Consider the following 12,712-nt stretch of genomic DNA (forward strand, 5'->3'; position numbering starts at 1 on the left):
CAGTTGTGGAGCACTTTTTACGTCATTCGCTGATGGATTGGCGGGGTCTGATTTATTCCAAATTGTTTCGAGTGTATAAAAATAGTTAGCTTCCAATGGTATGTTACTTGTAGCATTAATTATTCCAATGGTGTGCCAACTAAATTATCAACAAACCACAGTTTGTCCGTTGTTTCGCTAGAAATTGGAATACATATACTGTTAATGGCTACTTACTTCTGCTCGTTAATCAGCAACTTAAGGCTTTGCTGTTTGTATGGAAATGGCGTTGCATAAAATATTAGTAAAAGTTGCGATTTATAGAATTCATATTACTATACGACATAGAGAACTGAACATCGAGTAGTGGCCTTATTTTTCCATTGAGAAAGTGTTTTCAAGATCGAAATCCTTACGTTTTCTATGATTTCTTCTTCTTTTTCTTTAATGGCTCTGCATTCTAACTGGCTTTTGGCCTGCTTTTAAACTTTGTATTCTATTAGCATCTCCTCAGTTATTAATTAAAAGCTTTTCTATGCACAAAATTTGCAGAATAACTGATGAGCCGTTTTCTCAAGCACCACACTTGAATGATCCTCATTTTATTTATTTATTCTACGGAAGGGAAACTGTTCCTTAATTCATCTCTTTAGAATAAATTCGTCTCTACTAGGAAGAAAAAAAGCACTTATTTCGCTATTTTGTTAACATGTGCTCTCACTGCAATCTCATTCAAATCCCAAAATATCCAATAGGACATTTTTTTGCCGCCAAAAATGTGTCTTGCCGTCCATCGCATTTCTTATTTTGTATGCCTTCTTACCAAAACCTTCATCACACCATTTATTCTTTCACTCTACTGACGCAAATGCAAGACCCAGCGGGAAGTCAAACTTTTCCCCTTGGATTATTTTTCCATCCCTCATTCGTGCACCCTTTGCTGCTGCTGCTCAAAAACGGGTCCCAAATCCTTGGATTCGATCTAACGACTTTCGTTCCGGGCACAAGCGCTGCTAGCGCCTGGTCTAGCGCACTTTTCTCGCGTGTACGTCATCCGTCCGTCTATCGAACGATCGCCGCCCGTGTCGGAAGGACCCCAAGACAAGCCGGACCGAATTTCACGACGACTGACGGTACCCTCAAGAAATCGTGCGCTTAGCATGCGCTTGTTTTTATGAGATGCGCATGCAAGAAGGGATCATTTATTGTTCGAAGGAAAATGGCACGATTGCGGCAATTGCTACGGAGCGTGTGGATTGATGATGGATAGAGAGCCCTTATATTCTGGACTGAAAATTACTTGCAAGAAATTTGTGAATATGCAGGGGAATGCGGTTGCAGCTTCAGGGTGCGTTGACATTTGATTAAAATGGAATAGAGTTTGCTAAGGGTTTGGCCAAAGAAATAAGGGTGAGGGGTAAATTAAGAATGAGGGTTGTATTTTAAGAAACCGAAGTGCGACGCACAGATAGACATTCTTCGCTAAAATTATTCTTTTGATAGTACTGTACTTTGATGTAAAAAACAGTCGATCATATTTGTATAAAACATTTGTTTTTACAAGTGTAAGAAAAGGGGTTTGTAAAGCCTGTCCACGTTAAATTTCGGACACCCATCATCCCACGCGATTTTTTAGAATTTTCACAAACCACTGAGCAGATCAATTTACACGACAGTTAAATCTCTCCGCTTTCAGCGGGGTTTCCTTCTTGTCCAAAGAGATAAAATGGCTAGAAATCAGTTGGACATTGTCTCAGTGTCCGAAATTTAACGTGGACAGGCTTTATATTAAAAGGTATCTAGAACTGCACTTTTCGTACTGAATTTTATGAATGAAACATGAGAAAATCATATTTCTATCAAAGTAGCAAAGAAATGTTATAAATTCGCTGTTTTTCGTTTGTCGAGATTTGTGCTTCTAAACTTTTGAAGTATTTTAAATTAGATTCAAACCTGATTCACTTCAAATAAATATTTTTATACTGTCATACCGGGGTGTGAATAGATCATCCCTCTCACTGATAGTCTGAAGGTCGGATAACAAAATCGTTCAAAACGGCCTCGTATGATTTGTTTTTACCAGTTACTTTCAAGTTAATTTTTAAAAGTTAGTTAACAATTTAGTTTCATTACCCTCAGATAAGTACTTTCATGCTTTTTAACTAGCATTCTAAGTAGTTGAAACAGTAACCCATTTTTACCCCTATTTGTCTCATTGTTACCCCTGACGACGATATATCTCTCTTGAAAGTAAAACTACCGAACGAGCAGTAATCGTTTCATTTACCGAACGTTTAGCTGTTGAAAGTTCGATATAAATTACCGTATACTGTAAACGTGTGTAAACGGCACCGCAAAACAACTCACTGTATGGTTCCTTTCACTCAAATCCGCCCTTGCGTGGAAGAAGTCAAAAGTAAGTAAAATGCAAAAATACGGCGAGTACTTTATCTTTACTCCCGTGTTCGCTTTTTACCCACTGTGAGGTTTCATCAACTCAAATTCATGTGATTTTTCAATTCACCCGGGACTATGGTGAACACAACTCAAATTTGGCTTCTTCCACGGAACAGCACACATTGGGTCGATGTAACTTTCTTTGTTTCTAGTATCATTCATGAGAGAGAATGAGAAAACTATCTACTTACTTACTTACTTACGGATCCTGTACACCTCCGGTGGTGCAAAGGGCCGACTTGAAAGATCTCCATCCTGAGCGTTGCCCGGCTATCGCTTTAACCTGTTGCCAGGTTAGATTTCGGTCGACTTCTTTTATTTCTTTATTGAGGCTTCGCCGCCATGAGCCTCTGGGTCTGCCTCTGCTGCGATGTCCTGCTGGGTTCCAGTCTAATGCTTGTTTACAGATTTCGTTTCCGCCCCTACGTAGAGTGTGGCCGACCCAGCCCCACTTCCAATCCTGAATTTCTGTTGCTATCGGCCTCTGGTGACAACGACGTTGTTTGAGATCCAGTTGTGAGGCCACCAGGCCCGAATTATATACCGCAGGCATCTGTTAATGAACACCTGCAGCCGTTGAGTGTTCTCCACTGATACACACCATGTTTCGCTAGCGTATAACAGCACAGATTTCACGTTACAGTTGAAAATTCGTATTTTGGTGCATTCACTTATCTGCCTGTTTTCCAGATATTTCTTAAACTCGCAAAGGCAGCCCTTGCTTTCTTGATCCGTGCGCCTATGTCGATCTTGGTACCGCCGTCCGACGCCATTTGGCTACCAAGATATTGGAAGCTTACAACATTCTCCACTGGTTGCCCGGCTACTGTGAAACTGGAAGGAGTCGCCGTGTTTACATCCAACGATTTGGTTTTGTTGACGTTGATGACTAAACCTGCCGAAGAGGAGCGCTCGGCAAGGTCGTTGAGCTTACTCTGCATATCAGAGCGCCGTTGCGCGAGGAGTGCAACGTCATCAGCCAATTCGAAGTCGTTTAGATGCTCCATGGTTATAGGCTGCCATAACAGCCCGCGGTTTGGTTCACGGTCAATCGCACTTACCAGAATCTCATCGATTACGATGAGGAACAGTAACGGTGATAGGATACATCCTTGCCTCACACCAGCTACGACCCGGATAGGGTCGGACAGGACCCCATTGTGCAGCACTCTACACGAAAAGGCCTCGTACTGTGCTTCGATGAGGCCGATGATTTTCTCAGGAACTCCCTTGCGTCTCAGGGCGCCCCATATTCTCGTGATTGAGACGGTCGAAAGCTTTTTCGTAGTCAATGAATACCAAGTAAAGGGACTCTTGGAATTCGTTGACCTGCTCCAGAATGATGCGGAGCGTGACAATATGGTCCAAGGATCTTCCGGCACGGAATCCGGCTTGCTGCCGCCGGAGAGTCGCATCGATATTCTCCTGAATCCGGGCTAGGATAATTTTGCACAGAAGTTTGAGAACGGTACACAGCAACATAATGCCTCGCCAGTTATCGCATACAGTCAGGTCACCCTTTTGGGCACCTTTACTAAGATACCTTGCATCCAGTCGACCGGGAAAGTTGCGGTGTCCCAGATATTATGAAATAAACGATGCAGTAGTTGAGCGGATGTCATGGGGTCAGCTTTGAGCATCTCGGCTGATATGCGGTCGACCCTGGGGCTTTATTCGATTTCATGCTTTGGATGGCTGTTTGAATCTCTAGCAGTGATGGAGCTTCGCTATTGACGCGTGTTATACGTCGGATCCTTGGCATATCATGCCGAGGTGGTGATGGCCTGGCTGGCACTTGAAAAGTTGTTCGAAGTGCTCGAACCAGCGTTTCAGCTGGTCAGTTGGGTCACTCAATAGCTGACCATTCGCATCTTTCACAGACATCATTGCATTCATCTTTGCCGCGCTTATGCGTCGTGAGATATCGTAGAGGAGGCAAACTATCTACTATTGAGTTAAAAATTTGAACTTCGTATTCAAAGTCGAGTTATTTAATTTTTTTTTATGAATTTCATTTTTCTCTGTGCAGGGAATGAGTGAGAATTAAGTCGAATAGATCGTTTAGAAATCATTAATATACTAAATAAGCTAGTGTTAAGTCAGGCTCACATTCTTCTTATCGGCATCTCGGACGGCATAAAATGTTAAGTGTCGATAACACTGATATTATGTACGGGAACTGTTCCGTTTTCCATCTCACTGAACATATATTCATCTCATCGCAAAACAAAGAAATACAGAACCAATCTCGTCGTTTCTTTTCGCTGGTGAAAAAATTCACAAAAATAAGAAAAAAAATATTTTTCATTGCTTTGTTTTTGATGGGATGGAAATAGGAGCTGTATGATGAAGTGCCGAACCGTTCCCCTAGTTTATTACAAGTAATAAAAATTTTAAACAATATTAGCGATTTTGAAACTCAATCGAAGCAGGCATTTAGAATGGTACCATGGTACCATATATGGTACTATGCTATAAAAAAGAAGTTTGAAATCCAATCACAGTAGTCTGATGGGCAGCCAACATTGTACAAAGAATTACAAAACAATATTCAGTATTTTTTTTCTTTTAGACGTAAATTGGTTTTTGGTGTCTGGAGCTTATTTCCTGTAAAAGAATAAAAATCAGATAATGGATTTGCCTGGCTATGGTAATCACACGGTCGTTGCTCCCCATAAGGTAAGAAAAATAAAAAACCAGCAACAAAAGAAAATAGTAACTCATGAGCCAAAATAAATGGAGGGTTCCGTAGCGTAGTTGGCTACGCGTTCGCCTTACAAGCGGATGGTCGTGGGTTCGATTCCCAGCCCCTCCACCAAACCATCGTCAGTCGCCGGATAGCGTATTGGGGAACGCGTCATACCGTACGGCTGCCTGATGACGACTGACACATTGTTCTTCTCGGAGGCATTCCTCCAACGGACCCGGCTTAATGGCAACCGAACAATGCAACGATCATTGGATGCACGACTTGGACAAACGGACACAATGGACTCACGATGAGATGGACTGACAACGACAACAATAATAAGTAATAGAAATCTAAAAATAGATTCTGTGTGGATTCTGTACGGCACAATACCACAGTAGATCTCAGCACAGTTGCGGTTAAGTAACACAGAGTGTCTAACAAATAAAGGAAGGAATAAAAAAAGCCAAAATAGAAGTACTGTTATGATCAAATATTAAATTAAAACGCAAAATTTCACAAAATGTGTTCGGGTTAATCAAATAATTAAATTCCATCATTTGAATAGACAAACCAAAATGAATACCTGAAAGATCTGTTTATTTTGGAGTCTATCTGCTAGGCGGCGCTAGTGTACGTAAGACTATCATTTTGGTTAAATATCTCGGAACATGTAAGATTTGGAAAGTTGTCGTTGTTCAGAAAATTAAAATCATTAAGTTTCCACAAAGTTGTTCAGAAAATAATTAAAATAAAGTTCAAATCAGTTTGCAAATCACCCTTTTGGCAGTGCAAGAGTGCAGGAAACTACAATTTTCGGATTTAAAAACTTAAATTTTAAAATTCATTAAATTGAAGACCAGCTCAGTTTGGAATGCAAATGCGCTAGTATAAATAATAATATAATAATATAAAAAAAATAATTTAAAAAGAGCTTAATGTACTAAGAAGACGATTTTGCCGAATTCATGTTGTCCGAATGCCGTTTGGTCGAACGCCATTGGGTTGACCAAATTCCGTTTAACCGAATAGTTGAGTTTTTTTCCTCAGATTGCGAGTAGAGAAAAGTTAGAAATGAGAAATCAATTGCGAATTGCAAAGTAAGATGTTGGGAATGAGACATTTATCATTTCTAACATTCATAAAAATTAGTTAGAAGTTAGTTAGAAGTCGGAAGTGCAGAATGAACGAGAAGTGAGGGGATTCCGATCAGCTAAAGGTTGGTATCGTGTTCAAAAGAAATTCCTTTTCCTATCCCAATTCCATGTTAAATTCCGTTTACGGAATCGAAAAAGTACAAAATGGAAATGAAATTTCTTCAACAGTATCCATCTGAAAAGGGAGTTTGTGAGGTTCCCGTGCAAACTAATGGGAGCTGTCACTTTACTTTCGGGAAAATAGTCTGAGCATGAGCATGAGCATGATTGACCGCCCACGGTTGCTACTCCGTTATTGCCAGATCAGCTGTAATTACACAGAGAACCAACAGATGAAGTTTGGGACTAACATCATCTTCAATGTGTAAGAACTGGTGACCCAAAAATAAGCAATATCAGCGCCGGCCGTGTCCGAATGCAGGTCAATTAGGGAATAGGTAGGAAATTGTTGACGTGATACTCGCTTTGATAGAAGCCGACGAGTCATCTGCACTTCCACGAGAAATCACTGGGATGTTGGATATATGGGGTAGGGAGTGTGGCAGGGTTCGTTTTGGTAAACGGTATGCCGTGTATAGCGTGTAGTTTGATCGATGAAAACAGTACTTTTTTCTTTTTTATTTTTTAAGGCCGCACAAAGCAGAACAAAATTTCGGTGATCGGCTGATCGTTCTGCTTACCGCACTAAGCAGAATAAAACTATTATGACCGGCCGATCGTTCTGCTTACTGAAGAAAACATGTCTAGACGCGATTTAAACTTTTACTTTCTAATTCATTTACACACACGCACGAAGCAGAACAAAATTTCGGTTACCGGCCGATCGTTCTGCTTACCGCACAAAGCAGAATAAAATTACGATGACTGGCCGATCGTTCTGCTTACTGAAGAAAACACGTCTGGACGCGATCTCCGATCGTTCTACGTCCAATACAAAACACGAACAAATCTACACTGAACTGATTGTTTCACTTTCCAATTTACACAGCAGAATCAAATATTTTGATAACCGCGCGACCGTACTGCGTCCAACACAAAATACGAACAAAGTTGCACTTTTACGATTGCTTAACTTATATTTATTCCGTGGATTATCCCGCGACGAAGAAACAATCTTACAAACCGACGCACACTTCAACGCGATCTATCAAGCACTCTACATTTTGTATCACAACGATTGCTTCTAAATCATACCCTCACCCACCTTATTATTACACCACGCATTCTTTATTTTCATCCTAGTGCTCAATTACATACCTTACGCCACACTGAATACTTCATATGATAAGGCACATTCATTCTTCCACTGATAAAATATCACCATTAAGTACTGATTCCGGTATTCGCACAGTTTTATCAAGTAAGATGCGCGGCCACAAAGCAAAACCATGCCGAGGATGACCGGGTTCGATTTCCGGTCCGATCCAGAAAAACTTCGGGTTGGAAACCCTCCCGATCTCTCTGGGCATAAAAGCACCGACGAATCGACGTGCCTTGCCATATACAGACCTTTAAATTTCCTGCCATTCATTCTCCTTTCACTACCTCCTTCTGTACGACGGTCCACACAACAGCTCTCACAAGTGTGCGGGCAAACACAGTCATGCACTCTTTTCTAAATTTATTATAAAAAGTTTGTTTTATAATAAAATGAAAAATAATAATCAACTCCTTTGCCTTTATTTCCATAAATTGTAATAATTTAGAGTTGAAAACTATTGATATTGTAACATTTCTTCCAAAATAGTAATTTTGTTAAATGGGAAACTATCTGAATATACCCAGCAAATCGTACGACAATAATAATATATAATATTATAACAAATGTAATTATAATGCTGTTTATTGAGCTTGTTGATGTTTAATCATCCCTTTCCCCAAGCGTACCGGAATCATATGATTAGCCTTCGTCGGGAAACATTTCCAAATGAAAACAAACCCCATCCTATTCATGAGCCTAAGTGAAACTAGCATTATAAGATAATTAGTAAAATTTTACCAGTTATAAGTTACCGTCACGCCCTACATAATAATACCTCCTTCACTTTGCCTTAGTTCAAAAGAGATGTAAAATAGCAAATCTAAACCTAAATCTAAATCCTAAAATGTTCAATTTGTGGAAATAAATTAAAGTAAAATGAACTCACCTTATTCCATGAAGGTACTTACCATCCACGTCCCTATATGGCATTGTCCATACTATCCCACCATCGGGCAGACGTCGGATTGCGGATCAATGCCATTGACGATATTGTGTGCACACGATATCCTTTGAACCAGCCTGATGTCTCCGAAAGCAAGGTGGTCGCCGACTCCACAACCATTTCCATCGCTGATTCTCCTACCTCTAAATCTTGCGCCAACGCCATTTCCCGTTGTGTTCGTTGTATCCGCTGCAGTCTTCACACGGCCATCAGATTTGCTGCACAAAATTTGTCGAAACCGTTGTTGGTATCCTGCGCAGATGCGTATCCTGGTAGTTGCGCCGTTTCCGAAAGGCACTCAAGCTCGAGGAAAATGATATACGAATCATTTTAGGATTCCACTTTTGCATGAGCATGAGCATGATTGACCGCCCACGGTTGCTACTCCGTTATTGCCAGGTCAGCTGTAATTACACAGAGAACCAAAAGATGAAGTTTGGGACTAACACAATTCAAGCGCCGGCCGTGTCCGAATGCAGGTCAATTAGGGAATAGGTAGGAAACTGTTGACGTGATACTCGCTTTGATTGAAGCCGACTAGTCAACTGCACTTCCACGAGAGATCACTGGGATGTTGGATATATGGGGTAGGGAGTGTGGCAGGGTTCGTTTTGGTAAACGGTATGCCGTGTATAGCGTGTAGTTTGATCGATAAAAACAATACTAATTTTTTTATAGACCGCACAAAGCAGAACAGAATTTCGGTGATCGGCTGATCGTTCTGCTCACCGCACAAAGCAGAATAAAACTATGATGACCGGCCGATCGTTCTGCTTACTGAAGAAGCCATGTCTAGACGCGATTTAAACTTTTACTTTTAATTAATTTACACACACGCACGAAGCAGAACAAAATTTCGGTTATCGGCCGATCGTTCTGCTTACCGCACAAAGCAGAACAAAATTTCAATGACCGGCCGATCGTTCTGCTTACTGAAGAAAACACGTCTGGACGCGATCTCCGAATGTTCTACGTTCTTGTCTTGTCTTGTCTTAGCACATGCACAGCCAGTATGGAAAAGCATCCTGGAAATGTCGGTTGTGTTTCCGAGCATTTTCTTGTCAGCATTAATATTTACAGCATATCATAAATATGACACAAATATTAAAATGGCCAGGCCCACCGTGCAGGCTTGAAATTGGGAGATAATTCATAATTCTCTGGCAATCAGATAATTCAATAATGAATAACATGATCAACAAAGAGTTTTGAATTCACGAAAGGAAGAAACGGGGACAGCCGTACCAACCGTTCCACATTAAGAGGGTATATGAAAAGGTGACGTTGGGAGTGACTTCGCTAAGAGGATTAGTGTTACTCCTTGTTGATCATACTTCCATATGTCTTGGCTCTTGGGCCAAGTCTAAAGCGCAATTACTCGCTCTCTGAAATAATATATGAAATCTTTATTAATTTTAATAAAATACAATAAAATGAACTAAATTATAAAACAAAGCATTATATTTACCCATAAACCTTGATCACGTAAGCAATCAGCAATGAAACTGACTGATGACCGTAACACCATACAACAGTATACAACTAGTTTATCACCGTCAAAACATTATATGTTCAAAAAATTGATCACTTTTTCACATGATATTATAACTAAAGATTACTAAGCATTTTATGATGAATTACTAATACTTGACATTGACCATACATGGAATTCTGTCACACGATCGTTCAAGATACATGACTCCCATCCTTAGGAAGAAAGTTCATGAGATTATTTCAGCAGACAAAGGCATTGACATTTTATAAACATGTATTATGTACAAGCATGGTTATTGAATGAGCAAAGTATTGAATAATTTGTATATGAGCATCAAAAAGGCACATATGCATTGTGACGAAACTCTTTTCACCGACAACGCCGACATTTTGAGTGATATTTTCCAGGTATTGAAATAATGCCCATAGTGTTCAATAAGCAAGGACATGTACATCGCCCTAGATATAATTAATATCAGATGCAAAGTAAGAAATGAGCGATACAGATATTCAACCCTTCATTTTCTACGAAAAATCAGGATGACTATTCTGATTCACAGTATTATGATGGTCCACTGCCGCGCAAAGCATAACTGCTCCATGCCTCTACGGTGCAGCGGTAAAGCCAACGCAGAAAAACAGTACGGGACAATTAGTCTGTAACGGCAGTTACCTGTACAAGAAATGTTTGAAGTAAATGTAAATGTTAAACTATAAGTACCCAGTAAACACAATATCGCATATCATAGCAAAGTTGTGTACAAAATGGAGGCCATACTTCGCATGCAATTAAATAGAGGTACGAGCCTATATCGTCTCCACCCCGCACACCGACCGCCAGCATACATGATGCTACGTCACTCGAGTATATCTTTTTATTGAAATTATATTTGAAAAACTGCAGTAGAAAACAAATTGGAAAGAGCTCACCGTGTTAGTCCTGTTCTGAGAAACCTGTTTGACCGTTTTTAATTTGATAATACATCGTTTTCCTACTTCAACCTTCTTCAACTGGAACAACAAATTTGTCTTGCCAAAATTTCATTCTTTCACCCTTGCATATCCTCCTCCACAAAGATGTCCGGCGTCAGCTCCGTACTTAACACAGCGTAATAAAGCGAATCATTATTACACCCATCCCTTCAACGATCCAAACTAAAACTCGTTCAACATTTCACATAATTCCAATGTTCCAAAAATATCTTTAACACTTCTTCAATGCAGAATTGAACTACACTTCATTGTAATTGAATTTAAAAGAAACTGAAAATTTTGGGGAAAATCCACTATGACATAAAAAGTACGTCAACTTTCAGCAAAGGTAACTGTCTCATTTTAGGATTCCACTTTTATCGAAAAACCGGGAAAATGACGGATGAGGAAATTTTAGCGTCCGGTCTTTTTCACGTCCTACTTCGATCTCTTTACTTTCGGGAAAATAGTCTGCTCGATTAAGTCTGCAAGTAAAAATGACATTTTGTTCCATACAGATCAGATTTCAAAATCTCGCTTGGTAATATTGAACAACATTCCGTGACCTCTCTACTTTTTAAGTCGATACTGGCCTTAAGTAAAAATCGATTTGCGCTAATAAAAAGTATGTGGAGCTGTTCATGATATAAATTACACTAGTTTGTTTTAAGTGCGTCCAGGAATAGTGGATGGTTATGAGCGCATATATAAACCTTAAAATAAATATTCATGGATTTATGCCGATAAATATGTGCGGATTATCCTCAGTGTAGATAGTAAGAAGTGAGAATTGAGAATTTAGCAATCAGGAATAAGAAGTGAAAAATTGCAGATTAGGAGTGAGTAGAGGAGTGAGAAATGGGAAATCGAAAGATGAAATTACGTGTGAGGTGTTATATTCTCCCTTCTCTCTTCTTCCTCTTCCTTTTTTCTTTTGCATTTATATTTCTTCTTTATTCTGTCTTTTTCCTTCTTCAATTCCTTCATTCTTATTTCTTTCTTCTTATTTATGCTTTTTATTACTTTATAAATTTGGCTTTTTCAGCCTGTAGGTTCAAAAATATTTTTTTTGGCAACATTACCGACGTTTTGGCCTCTCTCAAGGGTCACAAGGCCAAAACTAATCGGCTGAAACGTCGGGAATGTATTAAAAAAAATTGATCTTGAATCTAGAGACTTAGAAAGCCAAATTTATAAAGTGAACTAAATCGAGTCGATAACGCTATTACAAATTCTTTTTATCTTCTTCTAGATCATTTTTTCTCCTTCTTTTTTTATTCCTTTCATCTTCTTTTTCTTTTTCTTTTTCCATCTTTCTTCTTACTTTTTCCATCTTCTTTTTACCATTTTCCCTCCACCTTCTTTTTTCTCCCTTTTTCCTTTCCCGTCTTCCCTTCTTCCATTTCCATTGCTCTATGTTCCATTTTTATTCTTTCTTTGCCATCTTTTCCTTATTTCGTTTGACATCTTGTTCCTTCGTCATCCTTCCTTTTTGCTTCTTCTGTTTTTTGCTTACTCCTTACTCACTTTTCGTTTCTCACTTTCCAAATATAATCACAGTTTTTTCTCCTCCTTCTTCTTATTTCTCACTATTCACTTCTTAACTCTTTTTTTCTCTTTTATATCTTCAAACCTTGTATACTTTACTTCTTATCAATAATTTATCGCTTTTCATTTTCATTTTACTTGCAACTTCGAACATTTCATTTTTCACTTCTCGCCTATTTATCACCTCTCGCCTTTCAATAGTCACTTCTCAC

Source organism: Armigeres subalbatus, chromosome 3, assembly GCF_024139115.2.
Source record: "Armigeres subalbatus isolate Guangzhou_Male chromosome 3, GZ_Asu_2, whole genome shotgun sequence".
Taxonomy (NCBI): domain Eukaryota; kingdom Metazoa; phylum Arthropoda; class Insecta; order Diptera; family Culicidae; genus Armigeres; species Armigeres subalbatus.